Source organism: Pan troglodytes, chromosome 7 (genome assembly GCF_028858775.2).
Source record: "Pan troglodytes isolate AG18354 chromosome 7, NHGRI_mPanTro3-v2.0_pri, whole genome shotgun sequence".
In the NCBI taxonomy this organism is placed as follows: Eukaryota; Metazoa; Chordata; class Mammalia; order Primates; family Hominidae; genus Pan; species Pan troglodytes.
Window position 1 is genome coordinate 39,771,263 of NC_072405.2, and position 20,600 is coordinate 39,791,862.

The following is a 20,600-nucleotide window of genomic DNA, read 5'->3' on the forward strand; positions in this document are numbered from 1 at the left end:
AAAATTCTACCTGCAGGTCATGCTAGTGCTGCCTTTTTCTGAACATGCATCCTATAAAGAGCCATGTTGCTCAATTATGTTTGCACAGAACCCTGATTACCTTTCCTATCCACCAATTACCATTCCCCAGACATTAGACCACCCCATTTTCTATTCCATAAGTACCTGCCCCCGACAAGCCCTGTTTTCAGTGAGGCAGATTTGAGATTTGTTCTTCTGTTTCCAGGCTTGGCAGCCTTGTGAATAAACTCTTTTCTCTTTTACAAAACCTGTTGTCACACCGGTTGGCTTTCTGTGTGTGCGAATAATGAACCTGGTTTAATATCAGTGCCATTAAACCTGGATTCAAATCCTGTTTCTATATCTAGATCTATGAAAGTCTTAGCAGATATAGGGATGGTTAAAGTACACTAGTAAGAGATGATAAAGTATCCTGGGGCTAGCAACAGTGGAGAGCCACTACCACTATTAGACATGAAGGGGCAAGGAAAAGGAATGGTTATGAGGAATCAGAGAGAGCTGTGGTTCTAGCTGTAACTGTAGTCAAGCGCTTCACGACAGGAAGCTGAGGCTTTCACTTCTGGCCTTTATTTCTGAACTCCAGTAGAGGAAACCAGCTGCTGTCAACCTGTGGCAGAGCAGGAAGGAAGTCAGGGAACAAACACCATTACCTTTCTCTTCTCCTGCCCTGCATTTTCCTCCTGTTGTCTCTCATTGACTCAATCCAACTGGAAACCATAGGACAAAGAAAATCCATTTATATGAGACAAGGAGGTCAGCTGCCTGCGTGTGCAACAGGGTAGAAAAGGGTGAAGAATGGATTTGTAGAGCAATGTAAATATCCAGAACAATCACTCACTAGTTACATGACTTAGCAAATCACTTACATTCACTCTTTCCATTTATATAGTTATAAAATATTAGGATAACAATATTATACTGGAGAAGAGCAAGAGACAAAGTCAAGGATTAAAAAGTTTAACCATATCCTATTTTTCAAGAGCATAAAACATCTGAAAGTCCTATAAGATATTTTATGTGAAATTTTATTTATATTTTATGTGCTCCTTTCTTGAATTTAAAGGCATTTAGTGCATGATGAAACTTACTTTATTTCTTTTAAAGTCTGTATCAGTTATCCAGGGGCAAATAATTCTTTTGTCAATTAATTTTGGTAAAAAAAGGCATATGCTGCCTTGGCGAAAATTTTGGAAAAAATGTGTTTTTGAATATGCTATTCGTTTAGAACTATGCAGTTAACCAAATTATGCTACTTTACATGTATTGCAAGCTACCTTGGCATTGCTCTCTTCTCTTACAACACAGTCCCTTCTGAGCATGCAGGAACACATGTAACTGTGGTTATGCGCTGTACATGAGGAGTAGCTGCATGGAAAAGTGAAGAGACTCAAAGAGAATGTGCAGGTGGCACTGTTTTTGCCAGTGGATAATATGAGTATTTTAAAAGCTAGCAACTTCTTGGTCATTTTTCTGGTCAAGTAATTTATAAGATATTTAGTTTTTATAATTTTGGGTCCAATTAAGTATATCTGCAAGTGCATTTTATGAGTGCTGGATAAAAATTAATTAAATTCAGTTTGAATCTTATTTAAAAAAATGGTTTTCCGTTGGTTATGATTTTTCTTCTCTACGTGACCACCCTGCCTTCCCCACATTACCTAGGGCAAGACATTTCTACTTAATGTTTTCTGATAAAATAGGGACTTTCATTCTGAATCTCATCAAGTGGTTTAGTAGAGTATATAAACTAATCTTATGTTGAGTAGAAAGACTAAAGAATGAACCAATCAAGAATAATAACTGTAACAACTTTTCAAGACATAGACAGTAGAGTAAGATATAACTAGAAACAACAAAAAGTTAAAAAGCAGGGGGATAATGTTAAAGTGTAGAATTTTTGTTAGTTTTATCTTTGCTTCTTTGTTAGCTTATATGTTTACGCAATCACTGTTAGGTTATCATGAGTTAAAACTTATGGGTTATAAGATATTTGTAAGGTTAACAGTAACCTCAAATCAAAAAACCTACAACAGGTGCAGAAAAATAAAAAGCCAAAAAAATTAAAACCTACAACATGTGCACAAAAATAAAAAGCAAAAAAATTAAAACACACTACCAGAAAAACATCACCTTCATTTAAAGCAAGACAGAAAGGAAGGAAACAAGGATGAGAGGACCACAAAACAACCAGGAAACAAATAACAAAATGGCAGGAGTAAGTCCTTACTTATCAGGAATAATAATGAAGGTAAATGGACTACACTGTCCAATCAAAAGACATAGAGTGGCTGAATGGATTTAAAAAGAAAAAAAGACCCAATGATCTGTTGCCCACAAGAAACACACTTCACCTATAAAGACACACATAGACTGAAAATAAAGGATTGGAAAAAGATATTCCATGAAAAGGAAACTAAAAAAGAGCAAGAGTAGCTATACTTACATCAGACTAAATAGATTGCAAGACAACAACTCTAAAAAGTGACAAAAGGTCATAATATCATGACAAAAGGGGTCAATTCAGCCAGAAGATATAAACATTTTAAATATATATGTACCCAACACTGAAGTATCGAGATATATAAGGCAAATAGTTTTAGAGCTAAGGAGAGAGAGAGACCACAATACAATAATAGCTGGAGACTTCAACACCCCACTTTCAGGATTGGACAGATCTTCCAGGCAGAAAATCAACAAAGAAAAATTGGACATAATCTGCACTATAGACCAAATAGACCTAATAGATATTTATAGAATATTTTATCCAATGACTACAGAATACACATTCTTCTCCTAAGCACATGAGTCATTCTCGAGGATAGACCATTTTTTTAGGCCTCAAAACAAGTCTAAATTGAAATTATATCAAGTAACTTCTCTGACCACAATGGAATAAAACTAAAAATCAATAAAAAGACAAATTTTGGAAACTGTGCAAACACATGGAATTTAAACAATGTGCTCCTGAATGACCAGTGGGTCAATGAAGAAACTAAGGAGGAAATTTTAAAATTTCTTGAAATAAATGATGATGGAAACACAGCATACCAAACTCTATGGGATAAAACCAGTGTATCATTCTTTAGTCTTTCTACTCAAGCTGTGAGTAGTTTATACTTCACAGGTACGATGTTATAATATTCTGTATTTTTATGTGTACTTGCTATTTCTAGTAAGCTTTGCAACTTCAGACGATTTCTTATTGCTCATTAACATCATTTTCTTTCAGCTCCTACAGCAAAAGAAGTACTAAGAGGAAAGTTTATAGTGATAAGCACCTACATAACAAAAAACTTCAAATAAACAACCTAATGAGGCATCTTAAGGAATGAGAAAAGAGCAAACTGAATACAAAATTAGTAGAAGAAAAGAAATAATAAAGTTCACAGCAAAAATAAACGAAGAAAACAATACAAAAGATCAATAAAATAAAAATTTGTTTTTTTGAACAGATGAACAACATTGACAAACCTTCAGGCAGATTAAGAAAAAAAGAGCAAAAAACCCAAATAAATAAAATTAGAGATGAAAGAGGAGACATTGCAGCTGATTTCACAGAAATTCAAAGTATCATTAGAGGCTGCTATGAACAACTATATGCCAATAAATGGGAAAACCTGGAAGAAATGGATAAATTTCTAGAAAAATACAACCTACCAAGATTGAACCATGAAGAAATCCAAAACCTGAACAGATCAATAGCAAGTAATAAGATCAAAGCTGTAATAAAAAGTCTCCCAGAAAAGCAAAGCCTAGGATTCAATGGCATCACTGCTGAATTTTATCAGACACTAAAAAAGAGCTAAACCCTATTCAAATTATTCCAAAAAACTTATTCTACAAGGCAAGTATTACACTAATACCAAAACCAGACAAAGATGCATAAAAAAAGAAAACAATAGGCCAATATCCCTTATGAACATCGATGCAAAAATCCTCAACAAAATACTAGTAAACCAAATTTAACAGTACAATAAAATGATCATTCATCATGACCAAGTTGGATTTATCCCTGGGATGTAAGAATGGCTCAACATATGCAAATCAATCAATGTCATACATCATATCAATGAAGGACAAAAACCATATGATCATTTCAATTGATGCTGAACAAGCACTTAATAAAATTCAACATTTATTCATGATAAAACCCTAAAAAAATTGGATCTAGAAGGAACATACCTTAGCACAATAAAAGCCATAGCTAGTATAATACTGAATGAGGAAAAACAAAAAGCTTTTCCTTTAAGATCGAGAACAAGACAAGGATGCCCACTTTCACCACTGTTATTTAATGTAGTACTGGAAGTCCTAGCTGGACCAACCAGACAAGAGCAAGAAATAAAGGAAATCCAAATTGGAAAGGAAGAAGTCAAATTATCTTTGTTTGCAGATGCTATGATCTTATATTTGGAAAAGCCTAGAGATTCCACAAGAGAACTATTAGAACTGATAGACAAATTCAGTAAATTTGAAGGATACAAAATCAACATACGAAAATCAGTAGTATTTCCATATGACAACAGTGAATCTGAAAAAGAAATCAGGAAATTATTCATATTTACAATAGCCAAAAACAAAATAAAATACCTAAAAATTAACCAAAGAAGTCAAAGATGTCCACAATGAAAAATATAAAACACTGATGCAAAATTTGAAGAGAACATAAAAAAATGAAAAGATATTCCATGTTAATGGATTGGAACAATCAATATTGTTAAAATATTCATACTACCTAAAACAATCTATAGATTAAATGCAACCCCTATGAAAATACCAATAACACTCTTCACAGAAATAGAGAAAAACAATCCTAAAATGTATATGGAACCATAAAAAACCCAGAATAGCCAAAGCTATCCTCAGCAAAAAGAACAAAACTGAAGGAATCACATTATCTGACTTCAAATTATACTACAGAGCTATAGCAACCAAAACAGCATGGTACAGTCATAAAAACAGACACATAGGCCAATGAAACAGTATAGAGAACCCAGAAACAAATCCATACATCTACAATAGACTTATTTTCAACAAAGGTGCCAAATATATACATTGGAGAAAGGATAGTCTCTTCAATAAATGGTGCTGGGAAAACTGGATATCCTTATGCGGAAGAATAAAACTAGACTCCTATTTCTCATCACATACAGGAATCAAATCAAAATGGAGCAAAGATTTAAATCTAAGACCTTAAACTGTGAAACTACTCAAAGAAAACCCTGAGGAAACTACCCAGGACATTGGTCTGGGTAAAGATTTCTTGAGTAATACTCCACAAGCACAGGCAGCCAAAGCAAGAATCGACAAATGGGATCACATCAAGTTGAAAAGCATCTGCACAGCAAAGGTAACCATCCACAAAATGAAGAGTCAACCCAAAGAATGGAAGAAAATATTCACAAACTACCCATCTGACAAGGGATTAATAACCAGAATATATAAGGAGCTCAAATGACTTTATAGGAAAAAACCTAATAATCAGATTGAAAAATGAGCAAATATCTGAATAAACATATCTCACAAGAAGATATACAAATGGCAACAGGTATATGAAAAGGTGCTCAACATCATAGATCATCAGAAAAATGCAAATCAAACTACAATGAGATATCACCTTACTCCAGGTAAAATGGGTTATATCCAAAAGACAGGCAACAACAAATGCCAAAAAGGATGTGGAGAAAAGGGAACCCTTGCACTCTGTGGAATGGAAATTAGTACAGTCACGATGGAGAACAGTTTGGAGGTTCCTTACAAAACTAAAAATAGAGCTACCATATGATCCAGCAATCCCACTGGTAAGTATATACCCAAAAGAAGGGAAATCAATATATTGAAGAAGTATCTGTTCTCCAGTGTTTATTGCAGCATGATTCACAATAGCCAAGATCTGGAAGCAACCTAAGTGTCCATCAACGGATGAATGGATAAAGAAAATGTGGTACACATTCCATAAAAAAGAATAAGATCCTGTCATTTGCAACAACAAGTATGGAGCTGGAGGACATTATGTTAAGTGAAGTAAGTCAGGCACAGAAAGACAAACTTGGCGTGTTCTCACTTATTTGTGGGAGCTAAAAATTCAAACAAACTCATGGAGGTAGAGAGTAGAACAATGGTTACTAGAGGCTGGGAAGTGTAGCAGGTTAGTGAGGAGTAAGGAGGGAATGGTTAATGGGTACAAAAATATAGTTAGAATGAATAAGATCTAGTATTTGATAGCACAACAGGGTGACTATAGTCAACAATAATTTAGTGTACATTTGAAAATAGCTCAAAGAGTATAATTGGATTGTTTGTAATACAAAGAAAGGATAAATGCTTGAGGCAATGGATCCTCCATTTACCCTGATGTGATTATTATTTGTTGTATGCCTGTGTCAAAATATCTCATGTACCCTATAAATATATGTACCTACTGTGTACCCACAAAAATTAAAGATTAAAAAAAGATTAATTATAACAAGAGATTGCCTACTAAGAGGCAAAGAGAACTCCAAGGAATATAGTAATAGCAGATATAAGGAACAGCTACTACCGCTAGGACTGAGGCAGAACACCCAAGGAGAGGAAATCCCCGCAGTCATCAAAGTCCACTTTCAACCCCCCACCCGCATCCCCAGGCTGAGATCCAGACCTCATTGGAGAGGGTGTGGGTGTGGCCTGTTGAATACAAGATACACAATGCCAGATGGCACTCTGGCAAAAGGTACTGAGAGGCCCCTTTATGGAGCTGGGGGAGGCTCTCTGTGGGGAGGTACTGTACTGGTGATATCTGCTGGGAGGCTATACTCTGGTGGACATGAGGAAGTCATTCCCAGGGAGATGCCACACTATGGAGCTTACTCTAAAGCTGCCCATGGGGGTAGTGTACTGAGAAGTGGCTCTGGTTTATCAGGAGGTGATGCCACTGAAACTTGCTGAGGGTGAGCACTGGGGCTCCCACCTGTCCCTGGCCACTGGATGCTAGAGGTGCAAGCCCAGAAGAAGGCTATTGGATTCTTCCTCCCCTCCCCTCCCTTCCCATCTCTTCCTCCCTCCCTTTCCCCTCTTCTTCCTCCCCCTCCCTCTCTCCTCTCCCCTCCCCCTCTCCTCTCCCCTCCCCCTCTCCTCTCCCCTCCCCCCTCCTCTCCCCTCCCCCTCTCCTCTCCCCTCCCCTCTCCTCTCCCCTCCCCCTCTCCTCTCCCCTCCCCCTCTTCCCATCCTTCCTCCTCTTCCCTTCCTTTCCCTTCCCCTCTTCCTTTCCCTTCCCCTCTTCCTTTCCCTTCCCCTCTTCCTTTTCCTTCCCTTCCTTCAGCTCCCCCTCTCTCTGACTCTTCCTTTCTCTCTCTCTCTCCCTGACTCCTCTATACCCCTTTAACCAAAGTCAGTTGCTTTAGAAGACTCAGGACACTTCTTGTGTGTCTGGGCATGGCAATTTGTTCATCAGTTTCCTATGAGCATATTAAAACACTAATTATAACTATGAAAACGTACAGTTGGTGTATAGTTAGCTCTTACACCATATTGGCTGATGGGAAGTAAGACTGAAAAAAAAATAGAATAATGTCTTTCATTAGGAGATTAGATTGTGCTGTGTGCATTTTGTATCATGTTTTCTTCTTTGCTCTTACATATAAAAAGCAGTGTTTCTACATAAGATTTGCATGAGTGAAAAGAACACAAGGTTAGGAGATATCATCCTGGTTCTGTCCCCAAGTGGTATCGTGACCCTAAGCAAATAACACTTTCTTTGATTTCAGTTTTCTCGTCTTTCAAATAGGAATAACATTTATTCATTCATGTACTTGTTAATCCTGTCTGTAAACATTTTTTAGGTTGCTTATTTTGTGTCGGCTGCTGTGCTAGCACTGGAGATTTGTAGCTTACTAAGCCATTACCTGTCTCCTTAGGGAGCCACCTTGTAGTCCTAAAAATAAAATATAATGCCCCATTTTAGAGAGTTCTCATAAAAATCAAATGAGATGATGGATTATAAGTACTTGAAAAAGATAAAAAAATCACTCTTCAAATGTAAGAGGTTGTACTGATATTAATATCACAGTCATCACAACCCCAGAATGGCAATTAACTTATTGTGTTTTTTATTTCATTGACATTAGGGCTAAGAGGAGGATTGCAAGTGATTCAGGTAAGGACCAGAGCATCTATATTCCCAAAGAATGTTTCCCATAAATTAACAGTCATTAAAATTAACCTGTGAAGTTAATTATGGTATGTGACACAGATGGCTTTAAGCTTTATGCAGTTATGTTCTTGACCAGATGAGGTCTTCCTTTTATTAGTTTATGAGTCACAGGGCAAGTGTGATGGTGTGCTAGGAATGCTTAATCAGGATCAGGAGCTAGAGTTACTTCTGGCCTTGGGGGAAAAAAAATCCTTTTCGGCATATTCATTTTTGTTTTTTATTGTGAATAAAGCACCCTTTATTGCTGCTCAGGGTGCAATAAACCTCTCAAATCCTTGGGCCCTGGATCTTGTGTGACCTGCCCTTTCATCTCTGATGCTTTCGCTTCTGGAGTTTTGACAGTGTCGGATCTCCTTCATGCGCTCTTGCTCCTCTTTGCTCTCTCTCTTTTCCTTTATCAAGGTCTCACCAGCTCTCTGGGAGGAGGATTGCATCATCCCAACCACAGACTACCCGGAGCTTTGGGTGCTCTGTAGCTGCTCATGTCCTTTCCAGTCCCTTCAACCAAGGAGAAGAATGACAGATTGCTGGCTGAGAGTATCCAGAGTGGCTGTTAGCTAATGATTGCTATAAATTCTGATAATAATAATAGCAATCATAAATAATATAAAACAGTAGCACTGCAGCAGCTGGTATTCATGCTGCTCAGATTCTTATTTAAAGAATTTAAACTTTTTTTTTGGAGGAGACTTACAAGAATCTTGGGTCACATGGTACCACTTGGCCACAAGGACTTGACAAGTAGTAATGAGCAGGGTTTCTTGAAGGGCAGACAGAAAGATAGGGACAGCTGTCCTGGAGAGTCACCCATCCTGCATCAGAACCAAATAAGTGAGCAATAAACCTTTGTTGTGTTAGGCCACGGAGGTTTTGGGTTTTGTTTGGTACATTAGTGTAGCATGACCTATCTATACTACAGTCACTCACATCTCTGCTGTTATTTATTTTTTTAAATAAGCTTAGCACCGGAGACCCCATGGCTGGGTTAACTCTAGTTAAAAATATTTGTTACAGCTGGGCGCAGTGGCTCACGCCTGTAATCCCAGCACTTTGGGAGGCCAAGGCAGGCGGATCATGAGGTCAGGAGATCGAGACCATCCTGGCTAACATGGTGAAACCCCATCTCTACTAAAAATACAAAAAATTAGCTGGGTGTGGTGGCAGGCGCCTGTAGTCCTAGCTACTCGGGAGGCTGAGGCAGGAGAATGGCATGAACCTGGGAGGCGGAGCTTGCAGTGAGCTGAGATAGCACCACAGCACTCCAGCCTGGGTGACAGAGAGAGACTCTGTCTCAAAAAAAAAAAAAAAAAAAAAATTTGTTTTTCATTGTGCTTTTAAAAAAAAATCAAGATAGGGTTTTTGTTTTGAGATATTTTGCAGTAATGTAGTAACTTTTAGAAGCTTAAACTGTGAGCTTCAGGGCACTTGCACATATTGTAATTCTAAATTCCTAAAAGAAGGTTGCGGTACTGGAAGAGCTAAGCAGCTTCCCAACTCCCATCCAAAGCTGACTTGTGGGGACTTAATCCTACATAAGAAAAATCTTGTTTCTCTCTGGCATTTCAGAAGCAAAGCTTATTGATCACGAAGCATGAGAGTGGAAGAATTTCCTGAAAATGGAAGGAGGAGATGGTTTCACAGCAAAGCTACTAATCTGAAACAGTAAAAGCAACAAACAAATGCCCACTCCCCTTAGCTGACCAGAACATAATCCTTGTGAAATATAAAAACAATTAGGTACATGTAACACAGGAGTTTGTAGGATATAAAGACACTGTTTTTCAAATTTAATGTTAACAGTGGGATTATTTGTTTTCCCTGCAACAAATTTCTTTGTGGGAGTCTGGTATATCAAATAGGATTGGTAAAGTGAAGCAGGCACGGGCATCTAGAATTCTGCTGCTTCGTACTGCCCCTTCCCAGTCCCCAGTGGCCAGGAGATGCCCCACCAGAGCTCCAGGGCTCTCAGATCATTGTTTGAAAACTACTCATCAGAATGTCTCTTTGAATCAGAGCTTGGATTTCTGATGCATCGGACATTTAAACTCTCCCCCTGTTTTGCCACCTCACTTGCAGTGAGTTAACCTAAAACATAAAGGGGAAAAGCAACAACAAAAGAGATCAAAAAAGCCCAAACGATCAAAAAAGGCACACTGAAACCTGTGTCCTCACCTATTCAGAAAGTCAGGGGGAAAAAAAGATAAAAGAATAAATCCTAAGCAAAAGCAACTTTCCATCGAGATGACAAGATAGCTTCTTCCCTTCTGCATGTGAATTCCAATTCCAGTTTATGATCTGTGACATGATAATCAGTCTTAACTGCATTTTGCAGATAGTAGCAGCTGTGGAGATGGGTGCTGAAGTTGACGTTGCCCAGTGATTATGTCATTTCTGGCAAACTCCCCTCAAATGTGCTTTGATTGATGTGGTTGTTCTTTCCTCTGCTAAGTTGACGTGTACTTAACCTCAGGCAGGAATCACGGTCAAGTCCATTTAGGGGTCAGATCCGATGCAGCCATGGAAAGCTAGAGATTCTCAGTCCTGTCATCCCTTGATTTTACTTTTCTAGATGCTAAGTAAAAAAATGAGAGGAGAAAGAAGGGAAGCAAGGGACAGGAGTAGAGACTGCTGGTGTCAAGGACGACAGGGTGGAAGGCCACATGGAACATCACAGTCATGTTGAGTACCACTGCATGCAAGGGCAGCTACCTGAAAGTCAATGATGCATTTAAGATTTTTCTTCCTGGCCCATAATTCCCATTTGGTTGAGAGTATAGCTGCATTAAGTATTTGGTAAATTTGCTGCAGGTGGCCCAGAAAACCTCCCCAGCGCTAACAATCAATTACCTCTCAGGACAGAAGCTGCTTCCTGTGCAGGAAATGCGAGATCTCTGCTCAGTGACAGAGGCTCAGGAATTTCTTAGGACCTATGGATCTTCCAGTCCAACTGAGTGCAGAAAACTGCCAGGTTTCATCTTCCTCCTTCTCTACACCAAAAAACCTGAGACCAGGATGCCGTGTAGGTGCTTCAGTTGGGAGATGATGCCAAGAACCACAAATGAGGAAATGGTAATGTGGGTCAGAAGAGAGAGAAAAGCCAATAAGGGTCTATTTGTAAGTGGGCTACCACCACGGGCAGGTGGGGCTCAATCCCTCTGGGGCCCTCAAAAAATTGTGTATCTCGTGAAAGGACATGGAAGCTGGGATATTTGTCCAATCACTTCCTTCTCTAACAGGGTGAGGGATGCCTCAAGTGGCATTAACCCCACAATTCTGGTTATAACAGTGCAGCAGGGAGTTCTCCTGGTGTCAGAGAAAGCCCGGTGGCTGAGAAGAGAGACCCAGGAGCTACACAGAGGTGGGATGCTGTTCAAAGCCCAGGAATTGTCTACCCTGGCCTGCAGGTAAACTCAGCTGGGTCAAAGTGACAGGAGGCTGTGGTATCAACAGTGGCTACTATAGCCTCCTAGAATCTGAAAAGGACTCAAATAATATAAACACATATCATTCATAGTGTTGCATTATTTTTACACAATAAGATCAAATATAAAAATATTTATTGTAATCTAAAGTAGTTTACAACTAGGCGATCAGTCCAAAGTGGACAGAGGCTGCTAAAGAGAAGAATACAGAGAATAGCATAGAGAAAGAGGAAAATAGGAAGAGAAAATAAACTTCTATAGATTTAAAAAGGTTGGTTCATTGAGAATATAATTATTGAGCATGACTTACGTGGAGGAATCTGCTCTAAGTTGAAGGTAATAGAGTAATGATCAAAAATCACAAAGTTCTATGTTCTCATGAAGTTATATTCCAACTGGAGGTAGACTGATCATTAGTAAGATAAATAAGTTTACAGAGTGCTTGATAATCATGAGTGCTAAGGAGAAAAACAGCAGAAAATGGGACTAGGAGGTGTGGGCTGGGGGAGGGTGTTAAAGTCTTAAATGGGGCTGGGCTTGGTGGCTCACCTCTGTAATCCGGGCACTTTGGGAGGCCGAGGTGAGTGGATCACTTGAGCTCAGGAGTTTGAGACCAGCCAGGCCAACATGGTGAAACCCTGTCTCTACTAAAAAAACCAAAAAATTAGATAGGTGTGATGGCATGTGCCTGTAATCCCAGCTATTCAGGAGGCTGAGGCAAGAGAATGGCTTGAACCCGAGAGGCGGAGGTTGCAGTGAGCTGAGATCGCGCCACTGCACTCCAGCTTGGGAGACAAATGAGACTCAGTCTCAAAAAAAGAAAAAATAAATAAAAAAGAAAACATTGTAAATGAGCTGGGCAAGGAAGGCCCACTCCTGGGCAAGGAGGACTGAAGTGGGGAGGGCAGGAGGGAACCCTGAGGGTATCTGGGGAGGAGAATTCTAGGTGGAGGAACAGCAGGTACAAGACCCTGAGGTAGGAACATGCCTAGCAAGTTGGGGAGCATCAAAGGAGGCTCATGTGGCTGTAGCAGCATGATCCCAAGGAGAGTAGGAGGGCCTCAGTTCAGAGAGGAAATTGCAGATTAATAAGGTAAGCCAGATTCCAACTACAGGGCCTTGTGTACCTTTTTAAGGATTTAAGTTTCTACTCTGTGTGAGATTGTTATCAAACAGAACTTGGGTCCACTTGCCCAGCACAGCAAAGCCAAACACTGAGAAGAGAAAGTGAGGCATTTACCACAGGGTGCCAAGCAAGGGGAAGTAGGCAGCTCATGCTTAAGACCCAAACTCCTCCATGGCTTACAGGTGTTTTTAAAGGCAGGGAGGCAGAGGTTACAGGCAAAGTCATAAATCAATGAATGGAGGCTATATATTGGCTTGACCTAAAAAGATGGGACATCTCAAAGTGGCAACCCACAGGTCATAAATGGATTCAGGGATTTTCTGATTTGCAATTGGATAAGGAGGCACAGCTTTGTCTAAAAGTCTGGGATCAGCAGAAAAGAGTATTAGCTCTGGCCTGTGAGTGTGACTTTCCCCAGTCCCCCCAGGATGAAATTGGAAAATAATGGCAGAGTTCAGTCCTCAATTCTCCCTTATCTGAGGTCTACATGCCAGGAGACAGCATTGTTATTTGGTTGGGGTCTGGGTTTCTGCAAAACAATTGAGGGACATGAGTTAAAATGTTATTTTTAATCTCTATAGGGACCCTATGGAGGGTCTCTGTTCCATCCCACCCTGAGGAAAATGTTTCATACAGGGGCTTGATTTCTAACCCATTCCTGGCCGGCTAGAAGATCCGGAGTAACTTGGGCATGGATCACTCCCACCAGCTTCTCTAAACATTTATACTTTGAGTATTTTTCAGGTTCAGAGATAAAACAAGCATCTTAAAGTTCCATTTAGGCACAGTAGAATAAGTCTAGAGATTTCTCGCCCTCAAAGAATCTTGGAAGATCTGTGAAATATGCTCTATGCATTCACCTGACCTCTGCTTTGAGACCACCAATATTTTGATATTATATTGTCATATATATTGGTTAGGGTATTTGGTTGTAAGCAATAGGAACTAATTTAATAGACACAATGTGAGGTGGCCTATAGAGAAGCAATCATTGAAGAACTGGGCTTTGAGAGGGGTGGGAACTAGGGAAGTCCAGGAGAACCAGGTAATGGGAGTATGAATTAAGAATCTCAGAGGTACAACCCTTTCTGGGTCAAATCAGCTCCAGTCACTTTCTATTTTTTAGTTTTCCTGTTTCTGCAAAATATCACACAAAGTTCAAAATCTTGGTGGAGGGTCTCTAGACTCATTGAAGACCCATGTTCAGTGGGCTGGAGCAATGAAAGACAGTCCTACAAAGACTGCACACAATGAATGAGAGATAATCCCTTCATATGAAACCTAAGTACTATCACCAGAGAAATATGGAATAGATGCTAAGCAGACCCATACAATAAATGTCCACTGGTCTACATCTGTGCTATCCAATACAGCAGCCACTAGCTAAATACAGCTATTAAAAGTAAGTCATATGAAAGAAAATGTAAATTCAGTTCCTCAAAAGTAAGTCATATGAAAGAAAATGTAAATTCAGTTCCTCAACTGTATCAGTCACATTTCAATTGCTCATTAGCAACATGTGGTTAATAGATTCTAAGTTAACACATATATAGAACATTTCTATTGCCATAGAAAGTTCTTTTGGACTGCACTGGTATATGTAGTAATATATCTATCTGTACACATATTCCAAGCACTTTATACCACTTTTTATAAAATAAGCCCTCACTTTCATTACATTATTTAACTCATATTTCTACCTTGTGTTATAGATAGAAAGTATATTATTATTTCTACTTTATAGCTGAAGAAACTGAGTCCAAAATGGGTAGAGCAACTGACACTAAAGATCACCTAGCCAGTCCGAGATCACACAGTCAGTATTAGGACTGGGGCCTTGTGCCTCCCAGTGCAGGGTCCCTCACACCAGTCATAACATAGATGCCCAGATCATGCATGACTTGATGTAAAAACAACAATTTTTGTTGTCCCAGTTTGAGTCCTTATAAATTTCTCCTGTCAAAGAAATAAACATGCAACTCTCACAAATTATCTTTTATGGAGCTTTTAAAGGCCACTTTGCCAAAGGGAGCTATATACCCATGACATAAATATGAAGATGGATTGACAGAAAATACTCTTTCACAGGTTGGAGGAAATATTGGGGGAAAGAAATTTTCTCAGACTGCCCTTCCGACGTGGCATGGATCGTGGAGGTCAGCTTTTCTAGCTTGTGCCCAGAGATCTGTCTACCTCAGCTGTGTCTTGTGATTGATAGGAGGATACAGTCTCCCAGGGTGTGATTTAAGGTGGAGCTTATAGGTCTACAAAGCTCAAGCTCTTATCAAGCTACTATGGCATGATAGTACAATTATAAAGAAAGTAGACTAGTTTCTATAAGCTGTGTATAAAACCAGGCCCACCCTAACATTTGCAGGGCCTAGGCCAAGAGTGTATGTAGAGTCTCATATACCGTTTGTCTAAATATTTCAAAGTTATAAACCAAGAAGGGCCTGTGGCCCTAACTGTGTTCCCACCCTAAGCCTGGTAGGGGCTTCTCACAGGTGTCCTTGGAGTCCCTCCAGGACCAGCCCTGCTGCTTGCCAGTCTGCATGGTCACCTGGATATGCTGAGTCAAAGGCAGGTGGAGCTCGGTGAAAGTCTGTGGTTTTCAGTGAGGACTGGAGATTCCCAAATCTGGGATTGGGAACTGACTCAGCCAAGCGCCTCAAGGAGCTAGGGTGCTCCTTGAGCAGGTTCCTCTCCTCCTTATTTCAATTTTCTGATTAAGAACTTCTAGACAGTTCTAAGCCGCTTTCAAACAACACACGTTTTTAGCAAATGAGAAGAAGAAAGCTTGGTCATGTTAGAAATAGTCCTGTCCAGACACACACTTCAGAGCAATCTGGAATGGCCATTCCCCAAGCATGGGCTGCAATTCCTTTCTCCCCTGTGTCTCCCTAACGCCCGCACCCACTCATCAAGCTCTTAGTTCAGCACACTGGCCTGTGGGTCCGAGTTCGGTGTGTGCCGCATCCCTCTCCTATAAACTCTTTTTGCTCAATAAATTACTGAATCTTCAAAAGAAAAATTTTTAAATAATACCAAAACCACAAAACAAAGCAAACAACAGTGACCTGGTATTTTGGCATTCATTTTGTGTGGGGCCCTCTAAAGCAGAGGGTCCTGGAGGAGTCTCTTCAGTCCAATGGCTGAATTACTCAAAGACTCTTTCATACAAAAGTTAGCTGGGCATGGTGGCGTGCGCCTGTAGTCCCAGCTACTTGGGAGACTGAGGCAGGAGAATCACTTGAACCTGGGAGGCGGAGGTTGCAGTGAGCCAAGATTGTGTCACTGCACTCTAGGCTGGGTGACAGAGCAAGACTCCATCTGAAAAAACAAAACAAAACAAAAAAAACACTTTGTTTACTTTATAACCATATGGCAGGACATCTCAGTTCATCTATGACCTGTGGTTTTAAAGTAAATTCTGTTTAAAGTTATCTTTAAAATAGCTTTATTTTTGTTAAAATAGAGCCATATCTTCATCTGTGGGAAATCATATTGACTCCATGATAAGCTATATTCTGGAAAATAGTGCGCTGACTATTGCTACCTGTGAGTAGCTCACCCAACCCATAGGCAAAGTAGCAAAGAGAGAGGCATGGCAACCCCCAACGTGAGAGGCTTGTAGACAACCCACAGTTCTAGCAGATGTCGGTGCAATGGGGCAAATTTCATCCCCCTCAGAGCATGGCTCTGGGCACCACTGGACACATCTGTTTCAGGATAATTTGAAGTCCAGTTGTTCAGATAGAGTTGATCTTAAGACCATGGTGGCTACTGCTGAATTTTTTCAGATAAAGTTAATAAAATCCGAAGTTCACCCAGGTGGTTGATGGCAATATGAACTCTATATAAGACTGTCTGATGCCAAGTATCTTAGTCAACTCAGGCTGCCATAACAGAATACCACAGACCAGGTGGTTTAAACAGCAGATATTTACCTCTCACAGCTCTGGAAACTGGGAAGTCTGGGATTAAGCTGCCAGCATGGTCAGGTTCTGGTAAGGGTCCACCTCTTGGCTTGCAGGTGTCCACCTTCTTGCTGTGTACTGTGTGTGGTGGAGAGATCTCTCCTTACAAGGGCCCTAATTCCATCATGAGCCCATCTAACCATGATTACCTCCCAGAAGCCTCACCTCCAAATACCATCCCATTGGGGGTTAGGGTTTCAACATATGAATTTTGAGAGGACACAGACATTCAGTCCATAACACCAAATCTGTATTCATCCTAGTTCAGCACAGAGCAGAACCTATGTTTACCCAATATCCTTTGAATACTAGTTCTGACCATAGCCTTTGTAATTTAAAAGCTCTACAGTCATTTTTTTTGAATTATAAATGCAATACACACTTTTACTAGAAAATAGGAAAAAATTAAATAAAACATCCATAATTCCACCAATTTGAGACTAACAGTTGGTTTCTTTTCTTCCAAACACATATGTGTATATAAATATACGCATATATACTTCCATAAACAACATATTTTTAAAATGAAATTAGATTCATACTGTTGAGGTTTTTGTTTTTTTTTTTTAATCTTACTTCTTTCAACATGCTTTAAATAGTAAGCTTTTCCCTTGTCCTAAAAAAATTTTTACTTCTTCACTTTTTAATGTTTTGGCTATCTGGACCATAAATTATCTGCGTTTATATCTTATATTATTTAGAAAATATATATCTGCTTTTAATCCCCTCGTTTTTAACTTTTAATTTTTCAAATGGATTTTAAAAGCTGTGTTTTTGCTAAGTATCAACTCAAGAAGGAAATGTTCTCTTTTGAGTTCTACCTTTGCTAGATGAAGAATGTGGCCCACCTCTCCTCTCACTACCCCTTCATGTCAAAGCCTTGGATTTGTGGGGCTTTGGATGTTGTGCTTATTTTTTGAAATAAAAATAAATGAACAATTTCCTATATATAGAAAATTATTATGCATATAAACCATGCATTTTTATCACAAAGGATTTTAGTTGGCAGTTTTCTGCAATATACTAGTTATTTTCACAAGGTGGAAATCCAGAGGATTGATTGGCTTGAATCCTGAATCCCTACATCCTCTATCAGCACCCAGTGTTCTTGCAGGTTTTCAAAGAAACTCTCCCTGCTATTAGGCTAAGGCTTTAGATTCAAATACTCATAGAGAATCTTAGCCCTAGGCTAAAAATAGGGCCCACCTTTAGCATGGGCCCTATTTTGTTCCTTCTTCCATGGATATGTCTGGAGCAGTCTTCTTTAGTTCTGATTCCTGGCCAACATCATAGAAAGATGAATCCTTTAGGAAGTGCACCAAAGAAGGAGCACTTTTGCATAATGCCTAGAGCTCCTCATCTCTGCCAACCACCCCAAGTCTCTCTCTCTTTTTAATTTTTATTTTTTTGCTGGGCCCAACCCTTGTTTCTGTTTGAGCAAAATGCATAAACTTAGAACAGACATTCTTAAGCCTTGTGCTGTGTTACACTGTTGTACTACGAGCATTTGACTTATTTTTGCTGGAACCATGAATATGTCTTGAAAGGCTGCTGTCTGTTGGATGAAACACTGAGCTAAGCAGGTCATACAACAGGCTGTAGAGTAGGAGCTCCAACTTGGAACTAAGGGGCATAAAGTGTGGTACCCTGCCCACTGGTGTCAAAGAAAAATTAAGCATTCAATGGAACATGTGAGGGCTTTGCTTTCTGACAGTGTGATTCTGGCTATACTGAGGGTTATCTTTTAAAACTAGCATGGTATAGAAGAGTGACCTCATGGACAGTGCAGTAACTAGATGCTTCCAAAGGGTGTGAGATGCTGCTTTTCTCTAGTAGTATTTGTGTTATAATTATTCCTGGCTTGTTTGCCTTTAGTATTTTTTGAGTGCCAAAAATTATAGCATTCAAAAGATGTGCCACAAAAACAACAAAGTTGACAACTACTGATCTGGAACCTTTCTAAATGTGACCAGTCAGAGACCATAGCCAATATTTTCTATTGTCTATAGAATGGGATGGGCAGAGAAAACAGCTAACAAAAAAGGAAAAAACAACCCAAAATGTTTCATGGTTTCAGCTTTATTAGCATAACAGTCAAGTTGTTCTGGTTCCACGAAGGAGAACTCTCCCATCAATAGGTTCATTGTGATGCCAAACTTTACATATTTTGGAAAAACATTCATTTACCTGCCAGGCAAGCTGCCTCCTCTCTTAGAGTTTGTGGTAGGGAACTATAAGCATAAAGACCTTTCTGAGGAGGTTTTCCTTATTTTATTGACTGCCTCATATATTTACAACTTCCCAATTTATTTTTTCAGACTGCTAACTCCTGTGTTCCCAGATTCCCATTTTTCAATTGATTGTGGGCTTTTTCTAGGGTTACAGATTTAACTTCCACGCAAGTGGTGGGGTGTCCCACATCATGACCTTGTATATTCTAACTCTAAACACTCTTCTTATTTCTGTATGTCTCCAGACCAGCAAACTTACACAGTCTTCTTGTTATTGATATTTGCCCTTTGTGTGTTCCAAGAGCATGTCCCTAAGTGCACAGAAGATGTGATTTTTCTTCTGTCATTGTCTCCAAAACCTCTTCTTTCCTGCATCTGAAGTCCCCAGACCCTGGATAAGATTTCTACTTTGTTGCACTGAGGAACAGAACTTTTCCCTTTTTATTTACAGAAGGGTCTGGCTCTTATCACCTCTGAATAGCATGCCATTCTCTTAGCCTCATCTAAGAAACAGACTGTAGGGGAAGAGAAGATCTAGAATGTTGGTCACCAACCAATGGCAGACATTATCAGGTAAGAAACCTGCCCACCCAAACTCTGGACCCTAATATGCAAGTCTAACTAGTTCCATAAAACCAATCCCTGCTAACCCCACAAACAGGTTGCCTGTAGTCTTACAAGTGGCCTCCTTGGTTTTTAGTGGCATAGTGCAGGTGAGCCATATATTATGCTTCTCAATTTATTTCCATTGGTCAGAAAACTGGTAAAAAATTCCTTTTCAATGGTATAGTTTTCAAATCTCAACAGAGACTTCTTTGGTCTTAGTGATGAGTCTTCATGGTATTTTGGCTTGCATGTAGTAACAATAATCAAGTCATTCACCCAGTGCAAGATTTTGGTGTCTTTATTTTTAACTATTTGTATTGTGCATTATCACATAGATAACCATTTGTTTTGCTGGTCTCATTGCTCACTTAGAAGTCTGAATATAATTCTTTCTCAGAGTGTGGGAAATCATGGATTGATATTCTTAGTTTTTGACGTAGTGCTTTTTATTTTTAACCTTCTTAGACAATTTGTGAGCAAGGAAGTCAGGAACTGTGAGCCACCTGCCATCTTAATTTGACATCTAGTCTCACTACTTTCAAGCACCTCCACTTCAAAATACTCTTACAAGTGAATCACCATTGTTAAATGGATCTTTGAAGGAATTTTGACAACCAGACTGAAAACAATCTAGACATCTTAGATATTTGTGGCTTCACAGAAAATAAAATAAAACAACCCTTTTCAGCATCAAGTTATATTTTCCATAGCTACAGAATCTGGTAAATAACTATGTTACTCATTCATCTAGGTAGTTTGATACTACCTACTGATACTGGAGTGGGGGAGGGAAGTGCTGGGAAGGGAAGGGTGTGGTCCCTGGCTAGGGCTCCACCCCTGGGCCTGTGCCCATGAACCTAGGTGAGGACAGGCATTTCTGTTTTTGTGCCCAAATGTTGCATTTCCCAAGACCAACCTGGCCTACCACACCCCTATCCTGTGCCTGTAAAAACTCTCAATACCCTAGCTAGCAAGCACACAGCAACTGGATGTCGAGAGGAACACACCAGCAGAATAAGATACAAG

At 39.6% G+C, this 20,600-nt stretch overlaps 2 long non-coding RNA genes across 2 annotated transcripts in view; both read left to right on the forward strand.

Annotated features, from left to right (window-relative positions):
• The window catches only part of LOC134810847 (uncharacterized), a 179,609-nt gene extending 173,250 nt beyond the window's left edge, over positions 1-6,359 (forward strand). Inside the window, exon 2 of the long non-coding RNA XR_010159482.1 lies at positions 3,251-6,359. This is a non-coding gene — a long non-coding RNA (uncharacterized LOC134810847). The remainder of the gene's footprint in view (positions 1-3,250) is intronic.
• Positions 6,360-11,066: 4,707 nt separating this feature from the next.
• Positions 11,067-20,296, forward strand: LOC107976282 (uncharacterized). Its single transcript, XR_010159483.1, has 3 exons — positions 11,067-11,281; positions 19,420-19,541; positions 20,040-20,296. It is a non-coding gene; the product is annotated as an uncharacterized LOC107976282 (long non-coding RNA).
• Positions 20,297-20,600: the final 304 nt, after the last annotated feature.